Source organism: Podarcis bocagei (assembly GCF_964188305.1).
Source record: "Podarcis bocagei genome assembly, chromosome: 13".
NCBI lineage: Eukaryota > Metazoa > Chordata > Lepidosauria > Squamata > Lacertidae > Podarcis > Podarcis bocagei.
This window is the reverse complement of record NC_138138.1, coordinates 8,829,596-8,848,352: the sequence shown is the minus strand read 5'-3', so window position 1 is coordinate 8,848,352 and position 18,757 is coordinate 8,829,596. Positions and strand designations below refer to the sequence as shown.

The window sequence follows — 18,757 nt, the reverse complement described above, 5'->3', positions numbered from 1 at the left end:
AACAACAAAAATATTTATAATTTATTGGACTCTGTTATATTTATATAGAAAAGGACTATCTATGACAACTTATTATTATTATTATTATTATTATTATTATTATTATTATTATTATTATTATTATTATTATTGCAGGGGTTGGACTAGATGACCGTTGGGTCCCCTCCAGCTCTAGGATAATTCTTCTTTGAATCATGTTCATGCAATGCAGTTTTAGGAGAAAATACTAAATTGTATGAGTATTACTTTGAGGGGAAAGCTAGCATTGTCAGGGGATAATATTCTTTTAAAATATCTACCTGCTGCATAGAATTTGACAACTGGTCAGTGTAAATGGATTTTTTTATCCCCTCCCTACAGCTAAAACTCTGATACTGATCCACTGGAAAGATAAATCTATGACTCCCTTTAATCAATGGATAGAAGACATGACGTATGTCTTGCAACATATTAACAGATTGCTTATAGGCATGGACTGTGTGTGGACAACAACAACAACAACAATTTATTACTTATACCCCACCCATCTGGCCGGGCCTCCCCAGCCACTCTGGGCAGCTTCCAACAGGATATTAAAAACAAAATAAAACATCAAAAATTAAAAACTTCCCTAAACAGGGCTGCCTTCAGATATATTCTAAAAGTCAGATACAGTGGTACCTCGCAAGACGAATGCCTCGCAAGACGAAAAACGCGCAAGACGAAAGAGTTTTCCGTTTTTTGAGTCGTTCCGCAAGACGAATTTCCCTATGGGCTTGCTTCACAAGATGAAACGTCTTGCGAGTTCTTGCGAGTTTGTTTCCTTTTTCTTAAAGCCGCTAAGCCGTTAATAGCCGCTAAGCCGCTAAGCCGTTAATAGCCGCTAAGCCGCTAAGCCGCTAATAGTCGTGCTTCGCAAGACGAAAAAACCGCAAGACGAAGAGACTCGCGGAACGGATTAATTTTGTCTTGCGAGGCACCACTGTAGTTGTTTATTTTCTTGACATCTGATGGGAGGGCGTTCCACAGGGCAGGTGCCACCACCGAGAAGGCCCTCAGCCTGGTTCCCTGTAACTTCGCTTCTTGCAGCGAGGGAACCGCCAAAAGGCCCTCAGCGCTGGACCTCAGTGTCTGGGCAGAACGATGGGGGTGGAGACGCTCCTTCAGGTCTACTGATAGATATTATGATAGCTGGAAAGCATTTATACAAAATATAGCAAATAATTGTATATGTATTAGAATAAAAATGTCATGTATATACCATTGTGTTAGATAAATATGTATAGAATTATAATGTTTTCCTCCTTTTTATATATTTTTTTGGTATTTTTAGTGCATGTTTTTGTTTCTTTTTTGTTGGTTTTTTGTTTAACTGAAATATTTTTTTAATAAATAAATAAATAAAAACAATTCAAATGCAGTTACTTGCATGCATTGGCCAGCCTTAAGGTACGTGCAAAAGGTTGATTGTTATGAATATTGCTTTCCAATTAATACTGCTCTGCAATTTTGTTGTTGTTTAGTCGTTTAGTCGTGTCCGACTCTTCGTGACCCCATGGGCCAGAGCACGCCAGGCACTCCTGTCTTCCACTGCCTCCCGCAGCTTGGTCAAACTCATGCTGGTAGCTTCAAGAACACTATCCAACCATCTCGTCCTCTGTCGTCCCCTTCTCCTTGTGCCCTCCATCTTTCCCAACATCAGGGTCTTTTCCAGGGAGTCTTCTCTTCTCATGAGGTGGCCAAAGTATTGGAGCCTCAGCTTCCACAATCTGTCCTTCCAGTGAGCACTCAGGGCTGATTCCCTTCAGAATGGATAGGTTTGATCTTCTTGCAGTCCATGGGACTCTCAAGAGTCTCCTCCAGCACCATAATTCAAAAGCATCAAAAGCATCAATTCTTCTCTGCAATAATGACTGCCAACACCAGAATTTGGAAATGTTCACCTTTAACGCTTAACATCTGTACAGTGGTGCCTCACAAGACGAAAAGAATCCGTTCTGTGATTCTCTTTGTCTAGCGATTTTTTCGTCTTCCGAAGCAAGCCCATTGACGGATTAGCGGATTAGCGCTCTTAGCAGCTTTTAGCGGCTTATCGTCTTATCGGATCAGCTGATAAGCGGCTTAGCGGCTTAGAAAAAGGGGGGAGGAAAAAACCCCCGCAGGAACTCGCAAGACATTTTCGTCTTGCGAAGCAAGCCCATAGGAGATTCGTTTTGCGAAGCACCTCCAAAACGGAAAACTCTTTCGTCTAGCGAGTTTTCCGTCTTGCGAGGCATTCGTCTTGCGGGGCACCACTGTATAGTGCTTTCAGGTCTTCAAAGTTTTCCACATGTATCATGCAGTTATAATCCTTACAACAGCCCTAGTAAGTCAGGTTATGCAGAGGAGTGCGTTTAAGGAGCAGACTTGCATAGTAAGTGTTTTCTCTTTTGCCAATTTAGTTATATCAGAATATTAATGGAGATTAGCACCTTTTGACTGTGGCTGTTTCAGAAGTAATTGACAGCGCAATTATTTCAGCCTTCTTTTTATAATTCCCCTTTTCTCTTTTTGGAAAAAGGAATTAACTTCTACTGGGGGGGGGGAATGTTCTCTGGGCAAAGACACAGCAGAGGTTTTTCACTAGCAACTTATTGAACTTCCATTATCAATCTTCTCAAGTGTTGGGGTTTTTTTATTTCCATTTTCTGCAGTGCTTTATTTTAAGAAAATACATAGGACTTCTATTGTGAAGCATTTTAAATGCTGTGGATTCTGCTGATATGCAATATCAGCATTGCAAACAGTGATATATAAGCTGCACTCCTATACATATGTACGTGGGGATAAGTCCCAATGAAATTGTGGGGCTTACTTCTTAGTAAATATGTTGTAGATTCTTTATATGTTTAGATCCATACATCTTATTCCTTACAATCTCAATAATGACTAGTGAACAAATCGGCTCCCAAACGCCACAAAGTGAGCGTTCCGGTTTGCAAACATTTTTCAGAAGCTGAACGTCCAACGCGGTTTCCGACTGAGTGCAGGAAGCTCCTGCAGCCAATTGGAAGCCGTGTCTTGGTTTTTGAACCATTTTGGGAGTCGAACAGACTTCTGGAATGGATTAAATTCGAGAAGCAAGGTACCACTGCATTCCTCACCCAAGTAGGGATACGTGTGTGAAAGCCTGTGTCGGTCTGCATGTATCAGCTAGTAAGATCGAGGTTGGCATCTGTCTGTCTTGGGAGACAATGGAGGAGTAAACCTTTGGGGATTAAGTCAAACCATGGAGAGTTACAGCACCTGCTGTGGCTGTGGAGACCAATAAGGGAGAGACATGTTTCGTTGCAGCTGGGGCAGATGAAGGCATCCGGTTGTGCTGATGCATGTGTGCCCATGGTGTTTCTTCTCTCTGGGCTCCTCCCAGTGGTCATTCCTCCTCTGAAAAGCAGCTTATATTTTCCAGAGGGAAGGCCATGTAGCCAAAATAATGCAGGGTCCTGCAGTATCTCCTAAGTGCCGCTGACATATTTTTGGTTACCAAAAAAATTGATAGATTAAAGCCCGCTTTTTCTGATGCATGGAAAGTTATCCTCAGTTAGCTAACGCTGGGCTCTCATCCATTAAAGTTTGTCGCAACAAATACAGTGGTCTTTAAATTAAAACAAGATTCTTAGCTTTTTTGTATTTTCTGTTTCAAGGATCAGTAAGAAAATTGTATCTTCTTTGGTGGCAAAATTCATTCAGCCTTGGAAGAGAATAAGATGAACACACGCACACACACACACACACACACACACAATTAAAACTCTTCAAAATGACAGGAGGCAGTGATGTTTTTTTGTGTGTTTTTAATACTACTGGTGTCTTTTGTGATGACTAACAATCACTGTTTCATGGCACCAAGTGAAATCTTCATTAGCAGGAAGTGATAACAGCAGGCCTGAATATCCGCCAAAAAGAGATCTTTATCAAACATACTGAGAAGGTCAGAAATAGATGCTCCTCTTGTTGGTTTTCCATTGCTTGAGTACAGAGTGTCACATCAAATTAGGTTCAACCTGAAGCTGTTGCTTCCTTGTTCTATGAGAGGCATCTTGGTCAAATAAGGCATTACATGATAAATTGCTCCTAGGCTATTACAGTTCAGTATCAGGATTTTATGTTTTGCCATTGTAGCACCCTGCTTGTGGTTAACGCTTAGCTGGAATGAAATATTCAACGCAGCAACAGAGAAATTAAAATAATAATTTATTTGTCAGACAAATAAATGAGAGGCACAGTGGTATATGGTTACCAAGCTCTGGCCTGGCCTCCTGCCATTATGGCCAGCACTTATATTCCCTTAATCCAGCCCCCTTTGCTCCTCCTTTGGCTGCCTCTGTCCAATCAGCCTGGTTGGATTTCCTATTGGCTGATTGCTATAACCAATCCTAAAAGATACACCCATATCCTCCTGTCCTTATATGGAACACAAAGAGCTATATATTGTTACATCTATAAATGACAAATAAGTAGTAATATATCTTACATGTGTCTCAACAAGGAATCTTAATTACCAGCTCACCTCTTGCCCTCCTTGCCCTATTGCCTTCTAAAACAAATGGTTAATCTTAAATTTTTTATCTTGAACATATGTCAAGGATCTTGAGTTTCACATCAACATTGAAAGATCTCCTTCATTTGAAGGTTTCTAAACAAATGCCTGACAGCTATATATCAGGACTGCTTGGATGGCGTCTTCCTGTCTGGCAGGGGGGCTAGGCTGGTAGCTGACTTAATTTCAGGATAAATACAACTCTTACAACTATATGAAATAAGAGTCTAGCATTTGTTAAATCCTTTGCATAATTACATTTAAGCAAATATATTTAATACATAACATAGGTAGCCTTTTAAAAGGAATAAGGCCTTTGTAAAGTAGAAAAGGAACTCAGTAAAAAGGAACACAGTAAAAAACCACTTTAAAAGAAGCCTCTTCAGTTCACACCCCCCCTTCAGCCAGCTGCTTTTCCCATTAGCTCTTCCCAACATTTATTGCCCTCTAACTTTCTCAGTTTAAGAAAGAAACAGCTTTTAAAAAAGACTTCCCTAAAATGCTCTCTTTCTACCAGCTAGATGCTTCTCCATTGGCCTTTTTAACCTTAGAAAGAAGATCTGGCCCATTTTACTGGGAGGCACATTGGTATTATTTTACTATTTACCAACTATTAATTATGTTTATCTCTGCCTTTTTTATCTTCTGTAACATGTAGGGTCAGTGTCCTCACTCAGTCTGTAATTCCAGCTTTTACGACTTTGAGAATTGTTTTCTGCTATAAATCAAGGGGCCCCTTGTCTAGGAGGAAAGCATTGCCTGTGTTCTTTAAACAGCTAGTCTTCTTGCCTGGCATGAAACATTTGAAAATCTAAGCCCATTTAATTTAGGAACCTGATCAAGATATAAGCCAATATAAGCCTTGATTAAAAATGCAGTCTATATTCAGATGCCACATTCCCCCCTTTCAAGCTCAAGGACCTTCATCCCAAGTGTCCTTGATAGCTTGACCTTCATCATATTCCTGAGGTAAAGCTCTGTATAGGGCCATGATATGAGGTAGAGTTTCATTCGAAATCATTTTGCTAATTGTACTTCTAAAACATGAAATGATACATGGCATCATACATAAAACCATCACTACTACCGTCAAGAAAAACAAGCAAGACAATAATATCCCTTTGAGTCCTGTGACATTAGGTAACCAGTTAGTGAGCCATCCCATATCCCATCCTTCCCATGTTTGTACTGGGACATGTGCTATATTCTCCATCTTTGTGGCCAACACATGGATTGCCTCACCATTATCTGAAATGTTAAAGCAACAGGCATTCCCTGTCAAGTTCAAGACTCCACATAGGCCTCCCTGCTTGGCAAGTACATAATCCATTCCCATTTTCAGCTGCAAAATGGCGGCTCTACTTTCATCCAACTGTTGTGCAATAAGTCTCAAACTCTGGGCCATTGCATTGGTTACAAGTTCCACTACTGCTTGCAATCGAATTATTCTGTTTAGATTATAAATAGGATCCCGTGCCCCTTGTATGAGCTCACCAGGATTCCAGGAGGCGGGATCATAATAGGCTATAATGCGCTCTGGTGGCCAATCATCAGTATCGCTCCAACTTTGGGTACTTCCTCCTGCTATACGAGAAATATCAGCGTTTCTTCGTGTACGCTTGGCCAAATTAGTGGGCATAATCCACATTGGTGGTAATACCCATCCCAGGAAACAAGTCCCACTCCATTTGGAGGGGAGTTTCTTGTATGCCCATTCTCCACATATCCACCACAACCATCGGGTCTGAGGTTTTTGGTACGTGGAGTACAGAAGGCGAAATATCAAAAGAGGTAGAGAGTTCACAGTGCAGTATGTTAGATTGCCTTTTTCTGTCACAGTTATGTTCCATACCACTTTCCATGCATGAATAAAAGGAGGTGCACAGGGCAAGGTATTCCGAGTTCGATAGGTAGTACCGTGTGCCCAGGTATGACTATTCTTAATATAATCCCAAGTATAGTGACAATGAGAAGAGCCTATCATGGTAGAATCAGCTGCATCTGATGATTTATGTACACAGAATTCCCCTTGTACAGGTATAACTCGTAATGGTTTAGTTGAGTTCCATCCGGGGAAATTCTGTATTTCTGTTTGGTGTGGCATTTCGCTTACCATACCAATGGCATCTAATGGTATCGGTAATAAGGGCATACCTCCCTCTGAATCATCTGGCCCAAGAGAGCAAACAAGGCAATTGGTCCTATTTGCAACATTGGCTACCATTTCAGCTAAACCTACCCACATATTGTGGTCATGGCGGAATCCATATTTAGCAAATTTGGTCAGATTCAAGGACCCTTCCCCTTCCCAAGGGATCAGGATTAATAATAAAATCATGTTGATGTCTAGCATATGCATTCCTTCCACAAAAGATTACCTTATTGTGATAGCATATAAATATTAGTCCCAATATAATTCCCCCAGTGACAGAAATGGGGAACCACCAAGACCAAAACATATATCCCGAGGATCCCCAATGAGTAATATCTCTGTTAATTGTTCCACAAGGGGGGGCAGTCAATTAATTGTATAAGAGAATCTTTCCTTTCACAATCGCTGGTTCAGATGCTCCTCAAGCTTCAGGCGTGCGCAGGTCAGCCAGCTTCCAGGTTGTGGCTGCAGCAGGCCGGTCGTCTAATGTTGCCCGTGACCTAGCCCGTTCCCCGTAGGGCTAGATACAGGGGTTTTTTGGAGAGAGTCAGTTTTAAAGGATTAGAGGGGTCACCTTTGCACGTCCAACTGCCTTCGGACTTCTTCAAATGGGAGTGATGAATCCAGGGGGTCACCTCAGCTACCTTCACCGCTGTTGGAGTAGAGAGCAAGACGGTGTAAGGTCCACGCCACTTAGGTGCAAGTGGATCACGTTTCCACTCTTTCACCCATATGCTATGCTAGCCTGGAGCTGATGAATCAGCACGGCAATGCTGCACGGCGTGCGCTCGAGGGCCCACCTGTTAAGATAAAAAAACAAACAAACACGGGAGAGAGACAAAAACACGGGAGAGAGATTGCACTTGTCCCTGTGTCACATGGTCTCCTATTTGTTTGAGGTCAGTTGGACTATCCTGAACAAAGGAGGGCGGCCTCCCATACAGGAGCTCAAAAGGTGACAACTTAAGTCTTTTTGTGGGTGCGCACCGAACACGAAACAGTGTTATGGGTAACACGTCTACCCTCCTGAGACTTTAGACATATTAGTGGGCTTCTGGCATGCCCTGCAGATACCTTGCACAAGCGTCTGGCGGTAGGTGGTAAGCCTGGCCAGGTGAATTGCATTGTTTGGATCCCAATTAGGATCTTCCAAGGGAAAGTTGTCCTGGAGATGACGGTCAATATTATAAATATTTCCCACTCTGGCCTGCTCACGCAAATATATCTGTGCCTTTTCAATTATGTCTCTCCTTTCCTCAGTGGTGAACAGAGTATTCAGGAGCTGGCGGCAATCTGTCCAAGTAGGACTATGAGTATTTATTATTGAAGTCACCAAGTCCATCATAGCCTGAGGTTTTTCTGCGAAAGATGGGGTGTGTGTTTTCCAATTCATCAGATCCGTAGTTGTGAATGGAATGTACTGGAGGGTCGAAGTTCGAGGTGGCCGTGGTCCGAGTTGCCCGTTAACCAGCACAGGCTCCTCAAGTGCATCAAATACTCTTCTGAGAGGGGCTACTACGTGATCTTTCTCTTCGCTTTGCTCTAGGGGCCTCAAATCATAGGGGATGGTATTTGTCCCAAGGCGTTCTTTTAGCAGCCTTATACGCCTGGCTGTATTGCTTGCTGACCGATTAAGGTCTCCCTGTAGCTTCTGTAATAATTCTCTAGGACTTGGATGTACAGGGGTTTGGGGTGGGCAATTAGTTGTTCCACTAAAGGAGACTGTAGATGGAGTTCTACTGGGACTCACAGGTGGAATAACCACTTCTGCTTGGGCTTCATTATAGGCCTCCAATGCCTCCTGAAGATATTTATCATAATCTATCAAGGAATCAAGTTCTGTGACTCCAGCCCCATTATTCATTCCACTTTCTTGCCTTGGGGTTACAACTGGTGGAGGGTTTGAATTAGGCTCCCTTCGATGTGGAGCATAGGGTGGAGGTGGAAGCACCTCTTCCTCTGGTCCCTCAAAAATGGGTTTGAGTTTATTTGGCAAGATTCCTTTCCTAGCTTTGGCTTTTACAGCCAATAATTTGCATCGTTGGACTTTGCATTCCCTTATCCATGGAGGATTTTTTTATTTAATGTGCTCAGCCAGGAATCTATATATGAAAATTGTTCTGGGCACCCTCCAGTTTCTTTGGCGATGTTAGACCAAAGTTTGCTTACTAAATTTATATCAAAGGTTCCCTGAAATGGCCATCCAGTATTTTCTTTTGGCCACTCTAGTTCACATAACGTTCTCAAGCGTTCTGGCGTCATTTTGACTCCATATGCCCCTGAGAAGGCTTTCTTAAAATTATTTAACATACATTCAAGAGGTGTATTTTCCCCCTTTGAACCCCCAACTCCCATTGTATGGCCCTGTGAAGTATCCACTCAGTCACTCACACACACACCTTACTGGGAAACGAAGTAGTACTCACTCCACACTTAGGTCAGCTACACATTGTACTTTCTCACACATGCAATGCGCTAGATACTTCAACCATACTCTACCTCCCAATCTTCCCTTTTCCCTACACCAGATCACCATCTGATGTACCCAGCCACCTAGCGTACTCAGTTCCCCTTTACTGAGACGCAGAAGTTTGATCAGGACTTCTCTTCCTCCCAATTAATTGGAGGGCCAAAACCCCTTAGTGCACTTACCCTTAGCTGGTTGCCTGTTTATTTCTCTGGTCCCCCCCGGTCCGTCGCCGTCAGTGGGCAGGGTATCAGACAGACGAGACTGCTGCGTTCCCCTGGAAAAATTTTTTCCAGTGCGCGCTGGGTAGGCAATCAGTTGTCTTCTCTCTTGTACCCTGTCCAGTAAGGCGAAGGGGCTGCGTTCCAGCAGACCACTTATCCGAGTCGCAGGCACCATAAAATGTAGCACCCTGCTTGTGGTTAACGCTTAGCTGGAATGAAATATTCAACGCAGCAACAGAGAAATTAAAATAATAATTTATTTGTCAGACAAATAAATGAGAGGCACAGTGGTATATGGTTACCAAGCTCTGGCCTGGCCTCCTGCCATTATGGCCAGCACTTATATTCCCTTAATCCAGCCCCCTTTGCTCCTCCTTTGGCTGCCTCTGTCCAATCAGCCTGGTTGGATTTCCTATTGGCTGATTGCTATAACCAATCCTAAAAGATACACCCATATCCTCCTGTCCTTATATGGAACACAAAGAGCTATATATTGTTACATCTATAAATGACAAATAAGTAGTAATATATCTTACATGTGTCTCAACAAGGAATCTTAATTACCAGCTCACCTCTTGCCCTCCTTGCCCTATTGCCTTCTAAAACAAATGGTTAATCTTAAATTTTTTATCTTAAACATATGTCAAGGATCTTGAGTTTCACATCAACATTGAAAGATCTCCTTCATTTGAAGGTTTCTAAACAAATGCCTGACAGCTATATATCAGGACTGCTTGGATGGCGTCTTCCTGTCTGGCAGGGGGGCTAGGCTGGTAGCTGACTTAATTTCAGGATAAATACAACTCTTACAACTATATGAAATAAGAATCTAGCATTTGTTAAATCCTTTGCATAATTACATTTAAGCAAATATATTTAATACATAACATAGGTAGCCTTTTAAAAGGAATAAGGCCTTTGTAAAGTAGAAAAGGAACTCAGTAAAAAGGAACACAGTAAAAAACCGCTTTAAAAGAAGCCTCTTCAGTTCACACCCCCCCTTCAGCCAGCTGCTTTTCCCATTAGCTCTTCCCAACATTTATTGCCCTCTAACTTTCTCAGTTTAAGAAAGAAACAGCTTTTAAAAAAGACTTCCCTAAAATGCTCTCTTTCTACCAGCTAGATGCTTCTCCATTGGCCTTTTTAACCTTAGAAAGAAGATCTGGCCCATTTTACTGGGAGGCACATTGGTATTATTTTACTATTTACCAACTATTAATTATGTTTATCTCTGCCTTTTTTATCTTCTGTAACATGTAGGGTCAGTGTCCTCACTCAGTCTGTAATTCCAGCTTTTACGACTTTGAGAATTGTTTTCTGCTATAAATCAAGGGGCCCCTTGTCTAGGAGGAAAGCATTGCCTGTGTTCTTTAAACAGCTAGTCTTCTTGCCTGGCATGAAACATTTGAAAATCTAAGCCCATTTAATTTAGGAACCTGATCAAGATATAAGCCAATATAAGCCTTGATTAAAAATGCAGTCTATATTCAGATGCCACACCATGATGGGAAAATCCTGCACATAGAAAACTGTGTCAGGCAGAAGGTCATACTCTCCCACATTTCTCCAATGAAAATAGGGACATTGTATTCCGTAATAATAGTTTCACTATTTATACCCTACCCATTTGGCGCAATTGCCCCAGCCACTCTGGGAGGCTTCCAACACATATAACAAACATAATTCAACATTCAACATTAAAAAAACACTTCCCTATACAGGGTTGCTTTCAGATAGCTCAAGGGTCAGATAACTCTCTACCCTCCAACATTTCTCTGCTGAAAATAGGGGCATCCTACCATACCCTCGGGACGCAGGTGCCACTGTGGGTTAAACCACAGAGCCTAGGACTTGCCGATCAGAAGGTCGGTGGTTCGAGTCCCCGTGACAAGGTGACCTCCCGTTGCTCGGTCCCTGCTCCTGCCAACCTAGCAGTTTGAAAGCACATCAAAGTGCAAGTAGATAAATAGGTACCGCTCCGGCGGGAAGGTAAATGGTGTTTCCGTGCACTGCTCTGGTTTGCCAGAAGTGGCTTAGTCATGCTGGCCACATGACCTGGAAGCTGTACGCCGGCTCCCTCGGCCAGTAAAGCGAGATGAGCGCCGCAACCCCAGAGTCGGTTACGACTGGACCTAACGGTCAGGGGTCCCTTTACCTTTACCGTACCCTCAAACATTTCTCCAATGAAAATAGGGATGTCCTAAGGAAAAGCAGGACATTCTGGGATCAATTCAGAAACTAGGACAGCTTCTGTAAATCTGGGGCTGTCCCTGGAAAATAGGGACACTTGGAGGTGGGGTCAGGAAGGCTCCAAGACATCACGTTTTATATACATGGGGAATTGCTTTGCTGAGGGAGCACATTCAGTCACCTAGCTCTGAGGTGGCACAAGAGCTGCAAAGTGTTTCTCCTGATTTGTGAAGGCATTATGCATGAGGGAAGGTCAGACACAGAGAGCCCCTTTCCATTGGGTGGCTCAACTCAACCCCCTTTATTTAAAGCATGTGTTTATTTAATGCGTAAATGACTTATTGGCTGACCACGAAGAGAATTTGACCACATTATCTAGATGAGGATTATGTAGCGTATGTTTGTACTACATACCTCAAGGGCTGCCTCTCTGCAATAACTAACCTGGACCCTCCTATCATCTCAGGCCCTTCTTCCTGTGTCTTCTTCGTGAGAGGTCAAGAAGGTAGCAACACGAGAATGGGTCTTCCTTACGCTGGCTCCCCATCTGTGAATGGCTCTCACCAGGGAAGCTCACCTGGCACCTTTCTTACATCTCTTTAGGTGCCAATTGAAAACATTCCTCTTCTTGGCAGATGAAGGTGATGGATTACATGGAATTGGCTGAAATGACTGGCAGAATCCGAGACGAGGGAGAAGAGTCGGTGGAAGAAGATTGGAAGAAATTTAAAGACTATTTACAGAAATATTGCAAAATTAATGAATGTTAGAATGATGTTGGATTGAACCTAAGTGGTTTCTAGCTGTAATGGTATAAAAGAATATGAAAAAAAATGGATTTTTAACAGGTAAAAATTTAATGTTATAATATATTAAGATTAAAGATCAGGATAAAATAAGGAGGGAAAGGAATTGCTGAACTAATAAATTGAACTGGAATACAAAAAAGGGAGGTATGAGGAGGCCCGGGAAATAAGCAAATGAAAGATAAGTGACAAAAAGATGGAATTGTTTTTAACTGTTTTTTATTTTTTATTTTTTATTTTTCATTATGTAATATTGTGAAAACTTTAATAAATATTTATTTTTTTAAAAAGAAAACATTCCTCTTCTTCCAGGGCTTTGGCTAATTAAACAATCTATGGCCTTTTAAGAGGGACGCAGGTGGCACTGTGGGTTAAGCCACAGAGCCTAGGACTTGCCAATCACAAGGTCGGCGGTTCGAATCCCCACAACAGGGTGAGCTCCCGTTGCCTGGCCGCTGCTCCTGCCAACCTAGCAGTTTGAAAGCACAAAGTGCAAGTAGATAAATAGGTACCTCTCCTGCGGGAAGGTAAACAGCGTTTCGGTGCACTGCTTTGGTTCACCAGAAGCGGCTTCGTCATACTGCCCACATGACCTGGAAGCTGTTTGTGGACAAACACCAGCTCCCTTGGCCAGTAAAGCGAGATGAGTGCCGCAACCCCAGAGTCGGCCACGACTGGACCTAATGGTCAGGGGGCCTTTACCTTTACCTTTTATGGCCTTTTAAACTGTGGAGGTACTGTTTTGCTTGTTAGTATGCAGTGTTTTCTTATGGGCAGTATATAAATGAAACAAACAAACTTTTCACCAATGAAATTTAAGGGAAGGGCAACAGGCTAGTTGGAAGTTCAATGCCTGTTACCATCACAATGTATGCCCCTCCCTCCCTCCCTCCCTTCTCCTCAAAAGGAATCACAGAGTGGGAGACTTGCCTGAAAAGATTTCCATTCTTCCCTTTTCCACAGCTGTCTGAGGTTACATCTTGCCATTCTCCTCCCTCACTGATGCTTCTTCAACTGCCATTTTTACTGAATAATATTTTTTTTATCCTGCAGTGGGTACCAGGGCTGTGCCATATTTGCAAAAGTCTAAATCCTGAACCAAAATCAGGCTGATTTGGGAAGGATCCAGGCTTCAGCAGAGTTAGGTAGGGACAACTCTGGGTCATTGTGGCTTGGGTCAGGTCGCTCAGAGTGATCTGAGGCTGTCAAGCATTCTGCCCAGACGCTGAGGTCCAGCGCTGAGGGCCTTCTGGCGGTTCCCTCACTGCAAGAAGCAAAGCTACAGGGAACCAGGCAGAGGGTCTTCTTGGTAGTGGCTCCCGCCCTGTGGAACACCCTTCCACCAGATGTCAAAGAGATAAACAACTACCTGACATTTAGAAGACATCTGAAGGGAAGTTTTTAATGTGTGACATTTTAATGTATTTTTAATCTTTGTTGGAAGCCGCCCAGAGTGGCTGGGGAAACCCAGCCAGATGGGCAGAGTGCAAATAAATTATTATTATTATTATTATTATTATTATTATTATTATTATTATTATTATTATTATTGGGCATCAGGCAGGATACAGCAGCAGACCCCAGCAGGATTGATTCCTCTGCTCAACAGCGGGTGACTGGAGGATTCCTGCAGGGTGCTCTTTTGCACACTCTATCCCCACAGGGTGTAGGGTTTAAAACACACTAATAAAGCATTAGACATGTCTCTCAAATTGTTTCAGGTGGTCCTGAGGCAGTTCAGCTCCAGTGGCGTAGCGTGGGTTGTCAGCACCCGGGGCAAGGCAAGTAATTTGCGCCCCCTAACCCGTGAATTTTAGCACTTGGGTGTGAGCGCGCCCCCCCCAGATGTTGCGCCTGCACCCCTGCAACCCCCCACGCTACGCCACTGGGGCTGGGGGCGAGCGAAGGAGCCAAGGACCCCTCCCAAAGGCTCAGCAGGAATTTATTAAATTTATTATTTGCGGAGCCCCCGCGGGCTGAGGCAGCCAAAGCCCCCTCCCCTCGGGTGCCTCCCCGCCCCCTCCTCTCCTTGGGCTGTAGGTGGAGCTCCAGATCCAGGCTTGGCGAGCGCCTCTCCTCCTCCCGGCCGGGTCTGAGAGATGTGCTTCTGAGAGCCGGAGCCAGCGGCGCCCCCTTCTGCCGGGAGACCCTCGCCTGCCCGCTGGCTTCCTCTCGGAGGGTTTAGGCGCGGCGAGGCCCCTCGGAGCTCTCCTCCCTCCCAGTTGGCAGAAGCAGCCGCCGCCTGTGGCTGGGCCGAGGGGATGGCGGCGTCGGCGGGGTGGGGAGGCTGCCCGTGCCTGGCCAGGCGTCGGTGGCAGCGTCGGCGCTGCTGCAGCGGCTGCTCCTCCTGCGAGCAGTGAGTGGAGCGCAGCCGCAGTGGCGGCGGGGGGCACGTGCGCGCTAGGGCGCAAGGCTGGCGGTGGCGGCGGGGAGCCCGGCGGAGGAAGGAACTTGTCCCTTCCCTCTGGACTCGCGCCCCCCCCAGATGTTGCGCCCAGTGCGGCCGGCACCCCTGGCACCCCCCACGCTACGCCACTGCTCAGCTCTACTGGTTGCATGTGAGCAATGCTATTTTTCTAGAAAAAAAGGTGCCAGAACTCATCCTGAACTCACCTCATTCTCCCTTGTTCTGGCCCACCTGAGAGGTGACAGAACTGCGTTCCAGAGAGTTCCAGCTGGAAAAAAAAAGTCCTGCATGTGAGACACTTAAAAAACCAAACAAAACATTCCTGTTCATAATGGGAAAGAGAAGCTGAAGCAGACGTTTTAAACATCCAAAAAACAAATGTGCTCCATTTATATGTACACCCAATATTTATGCTTTAGGGGAATTAAAATTATTTATTTTCTGTTTATTTTCCTTTGATGTTGGAAACTAATTTATTACTGATGTGAGCCCACCCTATCAGTATGAATCACAATTTTTTTTCATTCACATCCACACAAGCTTTCAAAAAGACTACATCCAGCTAAAACTTGGAGATATGAAGCTTATGAGACTTCTAATCTTCCCTCGTAGTTTGGCCTTCTTATTCCACTGAGGGTTTTGCTTCTGAAATCTGGGAAGCTTTGCTGTTTCCTAAGCAAATATATTTGTGTTATGTATTTGATGTCTCCGGGAAAGTTTCTGTCAGCCTTCTGATGTAGCACATGACACTTGCTGGACAGACTAGTGATGATATCAGACAAGTTTGTCTCTGCACTATTGAATATCATCAAAGCTGTTTTATGCCATGGTTCCCCTTCAGGTGCTTTGTACTACAGCTCCCAAACAGCTCATCAGAGATGTCTGATTTGGCCAGAGTGATGCCCGCCTTAGTTGCATGTCATTTGAATAACACACCCGACATGGGGCTGCCTTTGAAAAGTGCTCAGAAACTTCAACTGGTTCAAAGGGATGCAGCCAGATTGTTGACTGGGGCTGGTTATAAGGAGGAGATGACTTCCTTCCTAGAACAGTTTCACTGCCTATGACTTATAAAACCCTACATGGCTGAGGTCCAACCTATCTGAAAAAGCATATTCCCTGGGTTCTGAGATCTTTGGAGGAGGTTTTTCTCAGTCCTGCCACCATTCCATACATGTTTGGTGGGAAAATTGGAGAAGGCCTTCTTGGTGGCTGCTCCCATACTTTGGAACTCCTTCCCTAGAAGAGTGAGACTGGCTCCCTCCTTGTCCTTCTGCTGGCAGGTGAAGAAGACCTACTTGATCCAAAAGGCTTTTTGAGGAACTGACTGCTTTTAATGAGGGGGCTGGTGCCGTGCTCATTGGAGCCCCTTCCCTATGAAAAAGACACATTAAACTAAAACATTTAGAATGTTTAGCCTAGAGCAACCTTTCTCAACCTTGGGTCCCCAGATGTTCAATGAACTACAAATCCCATCATCCCTGGCTACTGGCCATGCTGTCTTGGAATGATGGGATTTGTAGTCCCACAATATATAGGGACCCAAGGTTGAGAAAGTGTGGTCTACAGAAATAGAAAAACAAGTGGGGACATGAGACAGGATTATAACATTACGAATACAGTAGCATGTTAAGGATGGATATATACAATTGTCTCTCCTCTGTAATACTAGAACATTGGGTCATTCAATGAAATTGTTTTGCCATAGATTCAGTGGACACAGGCAAAATAAAATATGTATTCACATAACACATAATTAACTTGTTGGAATCCACAGATGCATGGTGTGGTGGTCACTAGTTTAGCTGGTCTGAAAAAGAGATTAGGCATTTTCAAGAATGGCACATTTATCAAGGGCTATTAGCTAGAATGAGGGATGCGGGTGGTGCTGTGGTCTAAACCACAGAAAATAGGGCTTGCTGATCAGAAGGTCAGCGGTTCAGATCCCTGTGACAGGGTGAGCTCCTGCCGCTCGGTCCCTGCTCCTGCCAACCTAGCAGTTCAAAAGCATGTCAAAGTGCAAGTAGATAAATAGGTACCACTCCAGCGGGAAGGTAAACGGCGTTTCTGTGTACTGCTCTGGTTCGCCAGAAACGGCTTAGTCATGCTGGCCACATGACCCGGAAGCTGTACGCCAGTTCCCTTGGAAAGTGAAGCGAGATGAGCGCCGCAACTCCAGAGCCGTTTGTGACTGGACCTAACAGTCAGGGGTCCCTTTACTTTTACCTATTAGCTAGAATAGCTAAATGGAGCCTCCTTTCTCAGAGACAGTGTACCTCTGAATTACAGGTGCTGGGGATAAACAATAAGGAAAGGCTGCTTTCAAGATTCCTAGAAACACCTGGCTATCCCTAGCTTAGTGGACAGATTGGCAGGTTAAAGCGGGTCTGTTGTTTGATGCAACAGGTCACTGCTTTTGAACTTATGATGTAATATATATACTTGGTCTTCCCAGAAAGGATGAATGCTGTTCAAAAAGTGGTTAAAAAAATAAACATGAGTCACATCCCTCCCACTGCAAGTAACTCTTTCAAATGCATTAGCTAATCAATTTAACAGATTGCCTGTCATGAGCGTTTGATCTTCCTATTCTGACAATTATGCTTTGATGTCGGGGTGGGCAGGGAGTGCTCACAAAGTTTGCTTTCCCAAAAACATTATAGTTGCATACAGCTGATATGCAACTCCTGTTTAATAACTTCTGCACCAGTCCTAAGCTTGAGTAGAGATACTTAGAATGAGCGAAGCAGTCTTCAGCAGTAAGTATTTTTAGGAAGCAATTTATCCGGCCAGTCAAGGAAACTTAATTGTTTACTATTGCAAGGAAAATATCACCACAAAATAAATATATATTTTTAAAGTTTTCTGACCTGTAGATGACGCTTTGAACTAAATGCTGTAGGTACCCGCTCTCTAAACCAGAAATGCAATCCCATCTCTTTTCATTATAATTAAAAGAATTAGTTTTGCATTCACGCGCACTGGAGTAGAATAAATGTTAGCAGTCGTTGAAGTGCCTGGATGTCCTTTCAGCCTTTGTGGAAAACAATTAAAAGGCCCTAAAAGGAAAGTTGAAATTGGAGCACGGTCAACTATGACACGTAAGAGACCATCATGTGACCGCAGTGCTTATTTATAGCTGCAACAACAAATGCAATCTCCTTTGAGGCATTTGCTTTGCATGACATCCCAAATATACCCACAATGTAACTGGCTGTGTTTAACTATATAAATTCTTTATACATAATATAAAAATAACTCTTTTCACATTATCTAATTGAGTAGAAGCAATTAAGGACCAACATTTAGAACAGGAAATACAAATAGATCAGTTCTTATATACGTAATGTCCAAATAGAAGCTTTTGTGTTTCACGTATGTACAAATGAATCAGTTTTTTAAAATGTAATGTCCAAATAAAAGCTTTTTGTGTTCCACGTATGTCTTAGCGAATACAGGTGTCAAGCGTAACAACTTTAAGGAACAGTACTTGCAAAAGATGAACTTTTCTTTGTAATGTTCCACATCTGTCTTTGCAAAGTATAGTTGTTGTATACAGCTACTGTATGCAGGTATCAGACGAAGGATACGAAAGATCTTAACGTGCCTTTGCAAAATATAGTTGTTGTATGCCAGTGTCAGACGAAAGAACTTCATCGTGACAAGGATTCCCGGAATAATACCTTGTTTCGCCCTGCTGGGCTTCGTCAGCTGAGCAAACTCATATTTTGTGTATCAGAGACACGGAACGAGTGAATAATTATGCAGAATCATGATGTCATCACTACAGCAGAGGCAAAATGCCACGCACACCCACTCCACTCACGGCTGCAGCAGAGGAGTAGGGATCCCACCGCTGTTCGTACGTTGCTTGAGTGGTGTTGTCGGCAAGCTGCCCCATGGCGCAAGCGTGGTGCCACTACATACCGCGCATACTACACACGGCACACACA

The 18,757-nt window shown here is 43.6% G+C and overlaps 1 long non-coding RNA gene across 1 annotated transcript; it reads right to left on the bottom strand.

Annotated features, from left to right (window-relative positions):
• Positions 1-1,135: 1,135 nt before the first annotated feature.
• LOC308571468 lies at positions 1,136-17,865 on the bottom strand. The gene is made up of 3 exons (XR_014001466.1): positions 17,675-17,865; positions 15,011-15,072; positions 1,136-1,170 (listed from the first exon to the last, which is right to left on the bottom strand). It is a non-coding gene; the product is annotated as an uncharacterized lncRNA (long non-coding RNA).
• Between the last annotated feature and the right edge of the window lie 892 nt (positions 17,866-18,757).